This window comes from Cyprinus carpio, chromosome A7 (genome assembly GCF_018340385.1).
Source record: "Cyprinus carpio isolate SPL01 chromosome A7, ASM1834038v1, whole genome shotgun sequence".
Taxonomy (NCBI): domain Eukaryota; kingdom Metazoa; phylum Chordata; class Actinopteri; order Cypriniformes; family Cyprinidae; genus Cyprinus; species Cyprinus carpio.
This window is the reverse complement of record NC_056578.1, coordinates 26,654,620-26,670,969: the sequence shown is the minus strand read 5'-3', so window position 1 is coordinate 26,670,969 and position 16,350 is coordinate 26,654,620.

Genomic DNA, 16,350 nt, shown 5'->3' with positions numbered 1-16,350 from the left:
CTATATCTCTGCATCAGAACATCGTACAGACATGGAGGTTGGTTTACATTGGCAAGCAGCCTTTGGAGAATCATCACTGGCAGTTGTCAGGCCACTCCCTAGCAACCAAACACAGTACCCTAGCAACCATTTAGTAAGTATTATATCTTTACAACCGAAAATCGTACAGACATGGGGGTTGGTTTATATTGGCAAGCAGCCTTTGAGTATCATCATTGACAGATGCCAAGCCACTCCCTAGCAACCAAACAGAGTACCCTAGCAACCGTTTTTCAAAATCTATATCTCTGCATCAGTACACCGTACAGACATGAGGGTTGGTTTATATTGGCAAGCAGCCTTTGGAGTATCATCATTGGCAGTTGCCAAGCCACTCCATAGCAACCGAACAGAGTACCCTAGCAACCGTCCTGCAAGACATATATTTCTGAATCAGAACATCGTAGAAACAAGGCGGTTGGCATTTTTGACTCATGCTAGCAAACTGGAATTCCAACATGCTAGTCATGCTAGCAGTGAATAGCTACATGCTAATAGTGATTAGCTAAGTGCTCTAATTGGCTAACAACATGCTAAGAACTCTATATAAACTACCTAGTGACCATCTGTGACAACTACCAACCACCTAGTAACAGCATAGCAACTACCCCAGTTATCATAGCAACCACCTAGCAACCACCCAGAGCACCCTAGCAACCGCCTAGCAACACATTAGCAACCACCCAAAGTACCTTGGCAACTGCCTAGCAACCGCCTAGCAACCCCCCAGGTTACCATAGCAACATCCTAGCAACCACCCAGAACACCCTAGCAACCGCCTAGCAACATCTTAGCAACCACCCCAAATACCTTAGCAACTGCCTAGCAACCACCCAGGTTACCATAGCAACCGCCTAGCAACCACCTAGCAACCACCCAGAACACCCTAGCAACCGCATAGCAACACCTTAGCAACCATCCCAAGTACCTTAGCAACTGCCTAGCAACCACCCAGGTTACCATAGCAACCACCTAGCAACCACTCAGAACACCCTAGCAACCACCTAGCAACACATTAGCAACCACCCCAAGTAACGTAGCAACCACATAGCAACACCCTAGCAACCACCCCAAGTACCTTAGCAACTGCCTAGCAACCACCTAGCAACCACCCAAAACACCCTAGCAACCACATAGCAACACCTTAGCAACCATCCCAAGTACCTTAGCAACTGCCTAGCAACACCTTAGCAACCACCCCAAGTACCTTAGCAACTGCCTAGCAACCGCCTAGCAACCACCCAGAACACCCTAGCAACCGCTTAGCAACACCTTAGCAACCACCCTAAGTACCTTAGCAACTGCCTAGCAACCGCCTAGCAACCACCCAGAACACCCTAGCAACCGCTTAGCAACACCTTAGCAACCACCCCAAGGACCTTAGCAACTGCCTAGCAACCACCCAGGTTACCATATCAACCACCTAGCAACCACTCAGAACATCCTAGCAACCGCCTAGCAACACCTTAGCAACCACCCCAAGTGACCTAGCAACCACATAGCAACACCCTAGCAACCACCTTGGGTACCCTAGCAACCGCTCTAACAAACGCCAAGAAACACCTTAGCAACCGAGCACCGAGTTTTGCCACTGCAAGCACCACTCACATTTTCTTCAGGAAATGTACATTCTAGTGTTACTATTACTATTCGCCCTGAAAAACTTTTGGCACGCTACTCCTCCTGCACCGTTTGTCGTAGACCCATGAATGAGGTGTCAAATCGTGCAGCTTATTGAGGAGAGGTGTGCTATGACTTTTCTAAGCAATCGGATGTACGATATTCGTACTGAGGGCGAAGAAAAAAATGTGTGAAAAAATATCCCATAGACTTAACATTGGAAAAATTATCTGACATCATATCTTTGGATCAGAAAGACATAGAGGCTTGGGATTGGGCTCTTTTGACTCGGCCTATCAAGCAGTCCATAAGTAGTGACATAACTACTTCAAAGCCAAGCCCTAGTAACCACTTTAGGCACCCTAGCAACTGGTTAACAACATTTAAAAGCTGTATCTCAGCAAAACAACAATATAGAAACACTGGTTCTTGCTTTTTGGATCCAGGTTGGCACATAGTCTCTAAATATCACCCCATAAACTATGCAGCCACACCATAGCAACCATTTTCAGTACCCTAGCAACCATAAAGCAATATAAACTACTTATATCTCGGCTCCCCAACTTCACACAGACATCATGGGTGGCTACAGGGCCGAGTTTAGCCACTGCAAGCACCACTCACATTTTCTTCAGGAAATGTACATTCTAGTTAGTGGTGCTTGCCGAAGGCAAAGCATCACTAGTACTACTTATCTCACATACTTATTATTTCTTCTTATTCTTCTTATTATTTCTTCCGTACGAATTTCGGCGCGTAACTAGTCCCGCAGTTTTTGTCACAGAACCGCAAAAGAGGTGTCAAATCGTGCGCCCTATTCGGGAATGGTGTGCTATGACTTTTATAAGCGATCGGGCGTACGATGTTCGCACACCGGGCGAAATATCGCCCGAAAAATCGCATAGACAATGCATTGCGGCCAACTTTGACGGATCGTAGCTCCGAGAGAGAATTTCGCAGAAACATGTGAATCACCACATTTGGAGAGGCTATCAGGCTGTGCGAGAACATACCCCGCAGTGGGGTATAAGTTGTACCCCTGGGGCGCAAGAGCCCCCCAAAATTGCCCCATAGACATACTATGGTGAGGGATCGCCCATGAAACAGCGCGTTTTTCCTACTATGGTACTTTACCTAGGAGTTTTGCATTGAACATAACTCTGGATCACAATGTCATAGAGATATGGTCAAGCATCCCATTTTACTCAGGCAACCAATCAGTCTATCAGGATCATTGTGAAGCAGTCAAGCCACGCCCTAGCAACCATTTAGGGCCCCTTAGTAACAAGCTCCATAGACTTCCATTGAAAAAGATCAAATTAATATCTTTGGATAGAAGTGTCATAGAAACATGAGGGTGGGCTCGTATGACTCGGGGCAGCAATCAACCAATCACGAATAAACTTCAACACTTCATAGCCACGCCCTAGCAACCATTTAGAGCACCCTAGCAACACAAAGCATTGAAAGATATCTTCAAATCTCAATATCATAAAGCCATGGGGTTTGGTTTATATCATTCATACTGGCAAGCAGCCTTTGGAGTATCATCATTGGCAGCTGTCAGGCCACTCCCTAGCAACCAAACAGAGTACCCTAGCAACCGTTTTGCAAGACCTATCTCTCTGCATCAAAACATCGTAGAGACATGGGGGTTGGCTTATATTGTCAAGCATCCTTTGGAGTATCATCATTGGGAGCTGCCAGGCCACTCCCTAGAAACCAAACAGAGTACCCTAGCAACCATTTTGCAAGATCTATATCTCTGCATCAGAACAATGTACAGACATGGGGTTTGGTTTATACTGTCAAGCAGTCTTTGGAGTATCATTATTGGGAGCTGTTAGGCCACTCCCTAGCAACCAAACAGAGTACCCTAGCAACCATTTTACAAGATCTATATCTCTGCATCAGAACAATGTACAGACATGGGGTTTGGTTTATATTGTCAAGCAGCCTTTGCAGTATCATCATTGGCAGCTGTCAGGCCACTCCCTAGCAACCAAACAGAGTACCCTAGCAACCGTTTTGCATGAGCTATATCTCTGCATCAGAACATCGTACAGACATGGCGGTTGGCTATTTTGACTCATGCTAGCTAACTGGAATACCAACATGCTTGTCATGCTAGCAGTGAATAGCTACATGCTAATAGTGATTAGTTAAGAGATAAATCAGGCTATGAACTCTATAAAAAGACCTAAGCAACTGAGGGCCGAGTTTTGCCACTGCAAGCACCACTCACATTTTCTTCAGGAAATGTACATTCTAGTTATTATTATTATTCTTCCGTGCAAAATTTCGGCGCGTAACTAGTCCCGCAGTTTTTGTCACAGACCCGCAAAAGAGGTGTCAAATCGTGCGTCCTATTCGGGAATGGTGTGCTATGACTTTTATAAGCGATCGGGCGTACGATGTTCGCGCAAAATCGAAATATCGCCCGAAAAAATCGCATAGACAATGCATTGCGGCCAACTTTGACGGATCGTAGCTCCGAGAGAGAATTTCGCAGAAACATGTGAATCACCACATTTGGAGAGGCTATCAGGCTGTGTGAGAACATACCCCGCAGTGGGGTATAAGTTGTACCCCTGGGGCGCAAGAGCCCCCCAAATTTGCACCATAGACATACTATGGTGAGGGATCGCCCATGAAACAGCGCGTTTTTCCTACTATGGTACTTTACCTAGGAATTTTGCATTGAACATAACTCTGGATCACAATGTCATATAGACATGGGGGTGGGCTCATTTTAATCAGGCAACCAATCAGTCTATCAGGATCATTGTAAAGCAGTCAAGCCACGCCCTAGCAACCATTTAGGGCCCCTTAGTAACAAGCTCCATAGACTTCCATTGAAAAAGATAAAAATATCTTTGGATAGAAGTGTCATAGAAACATAAGGGTGGGCTCGTTTGACTCGGGGCAGGAAACGACCAATCAGGAATCACCTTCAAGACTTCATAGCCACGCCCTAGCAACCATTTAGAGCACCCTAGCAACCCAAAGCATAGAGGGATATCTTCAAATCTGAATGTCATAAAGCCATAAGGGTTGGTTTCTATCATTCATACTGGCAAGCAGCCTTTGGAGTATCTATATTGGCAGCTGCTAAGCCACTCCCTAGCAACCAAACAGAGTACCCTAGCAACCGCTTTGCAAGACCTATATCTCTGCATCAGACCATCGTAGAGGCATGGAGGTTGGTTTATATTGGCAAGCAGCCTTTGGAGTATCATCATTGGCAGCTGCCAGGCCACTCCCTAGCAACCAAACAGAGTACCCTAGCAACCGTTTTTGCAAGACCTATATCTCTGCATCAGAACACTCGTACAGACATGGGGGTTGGTTTATACATTGGCAAGCAGCCTTTGAGTAAACATCATTGACAGATGCCAGGCCACTCCCTAGCAACCAAACAGAGTACCCTAGCAACCGTTTTGCAAGTATTATTACACTGCATCAGAAAATCGTACAGACATGGGGGTTGGTTTTTGATCATGCTAGCAAACTGGAATTGGAGTATCTATCATGCTAGTTGCCAATAGCTACATGCTACCATAGTGAACCAGCTAACAGCATAGCAACCCTAGCAACCGTCTAGCAAGACACCTATCAACCACCCAGAACATCCTAGCAAACAACGGTTTTCGGTTGGCTTTTGTGACATCATGCAACACAGTGTACTGGACTTCCAACCTAAAAATACATAGTCATGCTAGCACTGAATAGCTACATGCTAATAGTGATTAGCTAAGTGCTCAAATTGGCTAACAACATGCTATGCTAGAACTCCTATATAAACTTACATAGTGACCATCTGTGACCACTACCAACCACCTAGTAACAGCATAGCAACTACCCCGGTTACCATAGCAACCGCCTAGCAACCACCCAGAGCACCCTACCAACCCACCTAGCAACACCCTAGCAACCACCTAAGTACCTTAGCAACTGCCTAGCAACCGCCTAGCAACCACCAAGGTTACCATAGCAACCGACCCTAGCAACCCAACCCAGAACACCCTAGCAACCGCAACACTAGCAAACACACACAGCAAAATAGTCCCCAAATACCTTAGCAACTATATGCCTAGCAACCACCCAGGTTACCATAGCAACCGCCTAGCAACCACCTAGCAAGCCCCACCTAGCAACCCACCCCAGCCACCAAGCAACCACCCCAATTTTCTTAGCAAAACTGCCTAGCAACCACCCAGGTTACCAACAAACCCCTAGCAACCACCCTAGCAAGCAACCACATAGCAACACCTTAGCAACCACCTAGCAACACCAAGTTTGTTAGCACCCAACCACCTAGCAACCACCTTAGGCAACCACCCCCACTAGCACCCAACCCCTAGAACACCCTAGCAACCACCCATAGCAAAGTACCTTAGCGCCCAGCAACACCTTAGCAACCACCCCAAGTACCTTAGCAACTGCCTAGCAACCCACTAGCAACCACCCAGAACACCCTAGCAACCGCATAGCAACCACCCCAAGTACCTTAGCAACTTCCTAGCAACCACCCCGGTTACCATAGCAACCACCTAGCAACCACTCAGAACACCCTAGCAACCGCCTAGCAACACCTTAGAAACCACCCCAAGTGACCTAGCAACCACATAGCAACACCCTAGCAACCACCACAATTACCCCAGCAACCATCCTTGGTACCCTAGCAACGGCCCTAGCAACCATCCTGGGGACCCTAGAAACCACCCAAAATAACCTAGCAACCACATAGCAACACCCTAGCAACCACCTTGGGTACCCTAGCAACCGCTCTAACAACCGCCTAGAAACACCTTAGCAACCGAGCGCCGAGTTTTGCCACTGCAAGCACCACTCACATTTTCTTCAGGAAATGGTACATTCTAGTTAGTGGTGCTTGCCGAAGGCAAAGCATCACTTTATTATCTCACATACTTATTATTCTTCTTTTTTCGTAATATAGATTCCGTACAAATTTCGGCGCGTAACTAGTCCCGCAGTTTTTGTCACAGACCCGCAAAAGAGGTGTCAAATCGTGCGGCCTATTCGGGAATGGTGTGCTATGACTTTTATAAGCGATCGGGCGTACGATGTTCGCACACCGGGCGAAATACCGCCCGAAAAATCGCATAGACAATGCATTGCGGCCAACTTTGACGGATCATAGCTCCGAGAGAGAATTTCGCAGAAAACATGGGAATCACCACATTTGGAGAGGCTATCAGGCTGAGCGAGAACATACCCCGCAGTGGGGTATAAGTTTTACCCCTGGGGCGCAAGAGCCCCCCAAATTCGCCCCATAGACATACTATGGTGAGGTATCGCCCATGAAACAGCGCGTTTTTCCTACTATGGTACTTTACCTAGGAGTTTTGCATTGAACATAACTCTGGATCACAATGTCATAGAGCCATGGGGGTGGGCTCATTTTACTCAGGCAACCAATCAGTCTATCAGGATCATTGTGAAGCAGTCAAGCCACGCCCTAGCAACCATTTAGGGCCCCCTTAGTAACAAGCTCCATAGACTTCCATTGAAAAAGATCAAATTAATATCTTTGGATAGAAGTGTCATAGAAACATGATGGTGGGCTCGTTTGACTCGGGGCAGCAAAAGGACCAATCACGAATCACCTTCAAGACTTCATAGCCACGCCCTAGCAACCATTTAGAGCACCCTAGCAACCCAAAGCATAGAGGGATATCTTTAAATCTGAATGACATAAAGCCATAAGAGTTGGTTTATATCATTCATACTGGCAAGCAGGCTTTTGAGTATCATCATTGGCAGCTGTCAGATCACTCCCTAGCAACCAAACAGAGTACCCTAGCAACTGTTTTTCAAGATCTATATCTCTGAAACAAAAATCGTACAGACATGGGGGTTGGTTTATATTAGCAAGCAGCCTTTGGAGTATCATCATTGGCAGCTTCCAAGCCACTCCCTAGCAACCAAACAGAGTACCCTAGCAACCGTTTTGCAAGACCTATCTCTCTGCATCAAAACATCGTAGAGACATGGGGTTTGGCTTATACTGTCAAGCTGCCTTTGGAGTATCGTCATTGGGAGCTGTCAGACCACTCCCTAGCAACCAAACAGAGTACCCTAGCAACCGTTTTGTAGGACCTATATCTCTGAATCAGAACATCGTACAGACATGGCGGTTGGCTCTTTTGACTCATGCTAGCAAACTGGAATTCCAACATGCTAGTCATGCTAGCAGTGAATAGCTACATGCTAATAGTAATTAGCTAAGAGATAAATCAGGCTATGAACTCTATAAAAAGACCTAAGCAACTGAGGGGCGAGTTTTGCCACTGCAAGCACCACTCACATTTTCTTCAGGAAATGTACATTCTAGTTAGTGGTGCTTGCCGAAGGCAAAGCATCACTATTACTATGCACCGTACTTATTATTCTTCTTCTTCTTCTTTATTATTCCGTACAAATTTCGGCGCGTAAACTAGTCCCGCAGTTTTTGTCACAGACCCGCAAAAGTGGTGTCAAATCGTGCGCCCTATACGGGAATGGTGTGCTATGACTTTTATAAGCGATCGGGCGTACGATGTTCGCACACCGGGCGAAATATCGGCCGAAAAATCGCATAGACAATGCATTGCGGCCAACTTTGACGGATCATAGCTCCGAGAGAGAATTTCGCAGAAACATGTGAATCAACACATTTGGAGAGGCTATCAGGCTGTGCGAGAACATACCCCGCAGTGGGGTATAAGTTGTACCCCTGGGGCGCAAGAGCCCCCCAAAGTTGCCCCATAGACATACTATGGTGAGGGATCGCCCATGAAACAGCGCGGTTTTTCCTACTATGGTACTTTACCTAGTAGTTTTGCATTGAACATAACTCTGGATCACAATGTCATAGAGACATTGGGGTGGGCTCATTTTACTCAGGCAACCAATCAGTCTGTCAGAATCATTGTGAAGCAGTCAAGCCACGCCCTAGCAACCATTTAGGGCCCCTTAGTAACAACCTCCATAGACTTCCATTGAAAAATATCAAATTAATATCTTTGGATAGAAGTGTCATAGAAACATGAGGGCGGGCTCGTTTGACTCGGGGCAGCAAACAACCAATCACGAATCACCTTCAAGACTTCATAGCCACGCCCTAGCAACCATTTAGAGCACCCTAGCAACCCAAATCATAGAGGGATATCTTCAAATCTGAATGTCATAAACCCATAAAGGTTGGTTTATATCATTCATACTGGCAACCAGCCTTTGGAGTATCATCACTGGCAGCTGCCAGACCACTCCCTAGCAACCAAACAGTGTACCCTAGCAACCATTTTGCAAGATCTATATCTCTGCATCAGAAAAATGTACAGACATGGGGTTTGGTTTATACTGTCAAGCATCCTTTCGATTAACATCATTCCCAGCTGCCAAGCCACTCCCTAGCAACCATTACAGAGTACCCTAGCAACCGTTTTGCAAGAGCTATCTCTCTGCATCAGAAAACACGTAGAGACATGGGGTTTGGCTTATACTGTCAAGCATCCTTTGGAGTATCGTCATTGGGAGCTGTCAGGCCACTCCCTAGCAACCAAACAGAGTACCCTAGCAACCGTTTTGCAAGACCTATATCTCTGAATCAGAACATCATACAGACATGGCGGTTGGCTCTTTTGACTCATGCTAGCAAACTGGAATTCAAACATGCTAGTCATGCTAGCAGTGAATAGCTACATGCTAATAGTTATTAGCTAAGAGACAAATCAGGCTATGAACTCTATAAAAAGACCTAAGCAACTGAGGGCCGAGTTTTGCCACTGCAAGCACCACTCACATTTTCTTCAGGAAATGTACATTCTAGTTTGTTATAGATTCCGTGAGACTAAAAACTTTCAACTCTATCTCCTCCTAGAGCTTTAACTCTACAGACTCCAAACTCAGCCCAGCTCTTCAGACTGATCTCGCCGGGTGTGCTATATCTTTTCTAAACTGATCAGACTTATGGTTTTCATAAAAATGAAGATTAAAAATCATAAAAATCCCATAGACTTTCATTGACGGAATGTTCAGATGAGCCAAGCTCCAACTGTCAAAATTCAAATCTAAACAAACTGAAGCCCATTAGACTCAATCAAGCTTCGCCTCTATGTACTATTTCTAATCCATTTGAAATCATTCAAACTCATCTATCTAATATTTCTAATCTATCTATCTTTCTATTTATCTATCTATCATCACACTATTCTAAACTATGGTTCTATCTATCTATCTATCTATCTATCTATCATATCTATCTATCTATCTATCTATCATCATCTGAGTATTTATATCTATCTATCTATAGTCTTCTATCTATCTATATATCTATCTATCTATCTATCTATCTATCTATCTATCTATCTATCTATCTATCTATCTATCATCTGAGTCATTTGCTACTCTATCTATCTATCTATCTATCTATCTATCTATCTATCTATCTATCTATTATCTTCTATCTATCTATCTAGCTAATCATAGTACCATGCTAATAATGTTAGAAACATGCTAGTCACATACTAATCATGCTAGAAACATGCTAGCGACATGCTATAAATCTTGCTAATCATGCTAGTGACATGTTAGTCACTTGCTAATCATGCTAGAAACATGCTAGCGACATGCTAGTCACTCGCTAATCATGCTAAAAATCATGCTAGCTCCATGCTAGTCACTTGCTAATCATGCTAAAAACATGCTAGCGACATGCTGGTAGTCACTCGCTAAAAACATGCTAAAAACATGCTAGTGACATGCTAGTGACTGCTAGTCACTTGCTAATCATGCTAGAAACATGCTAGCGACATGCTAGTAACAGCGCTAATCATGCTAGTGGTACATGCTAGTCATTTGCTAATCATGCTAGATCACATGCTAGAGACATGCTAGTGACATGCTAGCTCATGCTAATCATGCTCATGCTAGAAAACATGCTAGCGACATGCTAGTCACATCGCTAGCAATCATGCTAAAAACATGCTAGCTAGTCACCGCTAACTGCTAGTGACATGCTAGCGACATGCTAGTCTCTCGCTAATCATGCTAGAAACATGCCACTCGCAATGCTAAAAAACGTACACATGCTAGTCACTCGCTAATCATGCTAAAAACATGCTAGCGACATGCTAGTCACTCGCTAATCATGCTAAAACATGCTAGCAACATGCTAGTCACTCGCTAATAATGCTAAAGAATGCTAGCCACATGCTAATCACATGCATGCTAGTCACATGTTAATCATGCTAGAAACATGCTAGCGACATGCTAGTAACTTGCTAATCATGTTAGTGACATGCTAGTCACTTGCTAATCATGCTAAAAACATGCTAGTGACATGCTAGTCACTCGCTAATCATGCTAAAAACATGCTAGCGACATGCTAGTCACTCGCTAATCATGCTAAAAACATGCTAGCAACATGCTAGTCAATCGCTAATCATGCTAAAAACATGCTAGCGACATGCTAGTCACTCGCTAATCATGCTAAAAAGCAAGCGACATGCTAGTCACTCGCTAATCATGCTAAAAACATGCTAGCGACATGCTAGTCACTCGCTAATCATGCTAGAAACATGCTAGCGACATGCTAGTCACTCGCTAATCATGCTAGAAAAATATGCTAGCGACATGCTAGCTCTTGCTAACTCATGTGCTATCATGCTAGTGACATGCTAGTCAAAATGCTAGTCATGCTAGAAAAACATGCTAGCAACATGCTAGTAACTTGCTAATCATGCTAGTGAACATGCTAGTCACTTGCTAATCATGCTAGAAACATGCTAGCGACATGCTAGTCACTGCTAATCATGCACATTTTCATGCTAGCGACATGCTAGTCACTTGCTAATCATGCTAGAAACATGCTAGCGACATGCTAGTCACTCGCTAATCATGCTAGAATACATGCTAGCGACATGCTAGTAACTTGCTAATCATGCTAGTGACATGCTAGTCACTTGCTAATCATGCTACAAACATGCTAGCCACATGCTAGTCACTCGCTAATCATGCTAAAAACATGCTAGTCACTTGCTAAATCATGCTAAAAAACATGCTACCGACATGCTAGTCACTTGCTAATCATGCTAGAAACATGCTAGCGACATGCTAGTCACTCGCTAATCATGCTAAATGCTAACATGCTAATGACATGCTAGTCACTTGCTAATCATGCTAAAAACATGCTAGCGACATGCTAGTCACCCGCTAATCATGCTAGAAACATGCTAGTAACTTTGTTAATCATGCTAATGACATGCTAGTCACTTGCTTTATTAAACTTAAACTTTTCAAACTTTTCAAACTTCAAACTTTTTAAACTTTTCAAACTTTTCAAACTTTTCAAACTTTCTGTTCAGGCTTTCTCAAGCCAACTTAAAGTTTGTCTTGACGAACTTTTTTATCTAGTTATTATTATTATTCTTCTGAGCCAAATTTTAAACACTATCTCCTCCTAGAGCTTTCAAGCTAGAACCACCAAACTCGGGTCAGACCTTCAGACTGGTCTGACTCGGGTTGCTATATCTTTTCTAACTGATCCGGCTTATGGTTTTCGTAAACCAGACTACCAAAACCACCTTAAATCCCATAGACTTTCATTGAGGGGGTGCAAACTTTTACAAAATAAGACTTATAATGTATTTAAGTTGTCTACTACCATAGCAAACCTTAAAAACTCTCTACTGAGAATACAGCTAAAACCAGCCTAAGCTGATCAGTTGCTTTGGCTAGTCTCCCAAGCTTGTTTTTAAGTGGTTTTGGCCACTGTCACGCTGGTCTTAGCTGGGTTTTAGCTGGTTTTTACTGAATCCACTGGTTTAAGCTGGTTTTGGCCGGATTAGCATAGAAACATGCTAACAACATGCAAGTTACTCACTAATCAGACTAGAAACATACTTCTAACATGGTTTAAAGTGGTTTTGGCCACTGTCACGCTGGCCTTACCTGGTCTTAGCTGGTTTTCTTTACTGAATCAACTGGTTTTAGCTGGTTTAGTATAGAAAAATGAAAACAACATGCTAGTTACTCACTAATCAGACTAGAAACATGCTTTTAACATGGTTTTAAAGTGGTTTTGGCCACTGTCACGCTGGCCTTACCTGGTCTTAGCTGGTTTTAGCTGGTTTTCTTTACTGAATCAACTGGTTTTAGCTGGATTAGAATAGAAAAATGTTAACAAAATGCTAGTAACTTGCTTATCAGACTAGAAACATACTTCTAACATGGTTTAAAAGTGGTTTTGGCCACTGTCACGCTGGCCTTAGCTGGTCTTAGCTGGTTTTAGCTGGTTTTCTTTACTGAATCAACTGGTTTTAGCTAGATTATCATAGAAACATGTTAACAACATGTTAGTAACTTGATAATCAGGTTAGAAACATGCTTTTAACATGCTTTTAACATGGTTTTAAAGTAGTTTTGGCCACTGTCACGCTGGTCTTAGCTGGTCTTAGCTGGTTTTAGCTGGTTTTCTTTACTGAATCAACTGGTTTTAGCTAGATTATCATAGAAACATGCTAGCGACATGCTAGTCACTTGCTAATCATGCTAGAAACATGCTAGCGACATGCTAGTCAATCACTAATCATGCTAAAAACATGCTAGTCACTTGCTAATCATGATAAAAACATGCTAGCGACATGCTAGTCAATCACTAATCATGCTAAAAACATGCTAGTCACTCGCTAATCATGATAAAAACATGCTAGTCACATGCTAGTCACTTGCTAATCATGCTAGAAACATGCTAGCGACATGCTAATCACTTGCTAATCATGCTAGAAAACATGCTAGCGACATGCTAGTAACTTGCTAATCATGCTAGTGACATGCTAGTCACTTGCTAAACATGCTAGAAACATGCTAGCGACATGCTAGTCAATCGCTAATCATGCTAAAAACTTGCTAGTGACATGCTAGTCACTCGCTAATCATGCTAGAAACATGCTAGCGACATGCTAGTCACTTGCTTATCATGCTAGTGACATGCTAGTCACTTGCTAATCATGCTAGAAACATGCTAGCTACATGCTAGTCACTCACTAATCATGCTAAAAACATGCTAGTGACATGCTAGTCACTTGCTAATCATGCTAGAAACATGCTAGCGACATGCTAGTCACTTGATAATCATGCTAGAAACATGCTAGCGACATGCTAGTCAATCGCTAATCATGCTAAAAACATGCTAGTCACTTGCTAATCATGCTAAAAACATGCTAGCGACATGCTAGTCACTTCCTAATCATGCTAGAAACATGCTAGCGACATGCTAGTCACTAGCTAATCATGCTAAAAACATGCTAGTGACATGCTAGTCACTCGTTAATCATGCTATAAACATGCTAGCGACATGCTAGTCACTAGCTAATCATGCTAAAAACATGCTAGTGACATGCTAGTCACTTGTTAATCATGCTAGAAACATGCTAGCGACATGCTAGTCACTTGCTAATCATGCTAGAAACATGCTAGCGACATGCTAGTAACATGCTTATCATGCTAAAAACATGCTAGTCACTCGCTAATCATGCTAAAAACATGCTACTGACATGCTAGTCACTCACTAATCATGCTAAAAACATGCTAGTGACATGCTAGTCACTTGCTAATCATGCTAGAAACATGCTAGCGACATGCTAGTCACTTGCTAATCATGCTAGAAACATGCTAGCGACATGCTAGTCAATCGATAATCATGCTAAAAAAATGCTAGTCACTTGCTAATCATACTACAAACATGCTAGTGACATGCTAGATACCTTGCTAATCATGTTAAGTACATGCTAGTCACTTGCTAATTATGCTAGCAACATGCTAGCAACTTTGCTAATCATGCTAATGACATGTTAGTCACTTGCTTTTAATGCTAGCAATATGTTAATCACTTTCTTTTTTAACTTCTGAACTTTTCAAAATTTTAAATCTTTTTAAACTTTTTAAAAACTTTCAAACTTTCTAAATTTTTCAAACTTTCTGGTCAGTCTATCTAAGCAAACTTAAAGACCCAACAAAAACCTCACAAATGTCACTTTTTTTCCACACACACAGTGTGACTAGTGTGTCAGCTGACATAAATAGTATGTCATGTAGCATCTCTGCCCTGTCATTCTCAAAGGTGAATGAGATCAGTACCCTTAACACACATTATATATCTTTTTTTTACAAAAACTCCCTTTTAAAAATTGTTTTTTTTTATTTATCTTTATCTCTTAGTGTATGTGTTGTTTTTACAAGACCTGTGTTCTAGAAAATGTGATTTACAGAGGCAGATGAGATAAAGAGCTTTCAGGGGGAATCCATGCTTTAATCTCAGGCTTATGGACATGTAGTAATTTAGCTGGGAGTGTTTCTTTTTATAGTTTTGAGCACTACAAATGAACAGTGTTCACAGCTATAATTGGATGACACCAATTAAGTTTATTCAGATGAATTCTGCATTTCTCCAGTAATGATCTCATATCTTTGATTGCTTGCTTGCTTGCAAGCCATTTCTTTATTCAATTTTATTATAGCGTTTCTAATTACAGAGTTATGGATATATTTCATTATATTCAAGATTGTTATATTCAAGGTACTAGATCTCTACATGAAAATATTTAAGATTTAGGAATGAATGTTGCATATCATATCAATTATCAGCCAACTTTATATGATATATTTTTAATTTATTGGTATCCATTGATGTTGAATATACTGCTATCATGACTTACTCTCATTTCAAACCTGTGCATTTCTTTCTTCTGCGGCACACAAAAGAAGATATTTTGAAGAACTGTTTCGGTTCTTATGGACTTATATTGTATTTTTTTTTCATACAATACAACGGTTTGGTTACCAAATTCTTAAAAGATAACTTATTTTATGTTCCTCACCACCCACCCCCCACCCCCCAAAAAATTTGGAATGACACAAGGGTGAGTAAATTATGACAGAAGTTATGATTTTTTTTATTGAATAGTTAGTTGTTAAATGTAAAATGATTTTATCTAATCTCAAAATTAATATCTATTTTTTAATGTAGTTTTTTTTTTTTTTTATGTTGGGAAGCCTAAAATCATTTGTAGCATTTACAGTATATGATTAATTGAAGATTCTCTCTTATTTTAGACATAATAGTGTCAAATTTTAAGATGAATTTTAATTTATAGGAAAATTATAGTGTGTGTGTGTGTGTGTGTGTGTGTGTGTGTGTGTGTGTGATATATATATTATGAATTAAATGTATTTGGTTATTGACCAGATCAACTTATATTAAGCCAAAATGTTAATATCAGTGCATAATTACATTGAGTAAACAAATGAAATATATTGTAAAGTGAAGTGACGTGACATACAGCCAAGTATGGTGACCCATACTCAGAATTCGTGCTCTGCATTTAACCCATCCAAAGTGCACACACACAGCAGTGAACACACACACAGCAGTGAACACACACGTGGAGCAGTGGGCAGCCATTTACGCTGTGGTGCCCGGGGAGCAGTTGGGGATCGGTGCCTTGCTCAAGGGCACCTCAGTCGTGGTTTTGCCGGCCCGAGACTCAAACCCACAACCTTAGGGTTAGGAGTCAAACTCTCTAACCATTAGGCCACGACTTCCCCACATGATGTATTGTCCCATGATGTTAATGTGGAGCATAATTTCAAATGTTTGCATAACATATCTGATTCTTCTATTTTTGG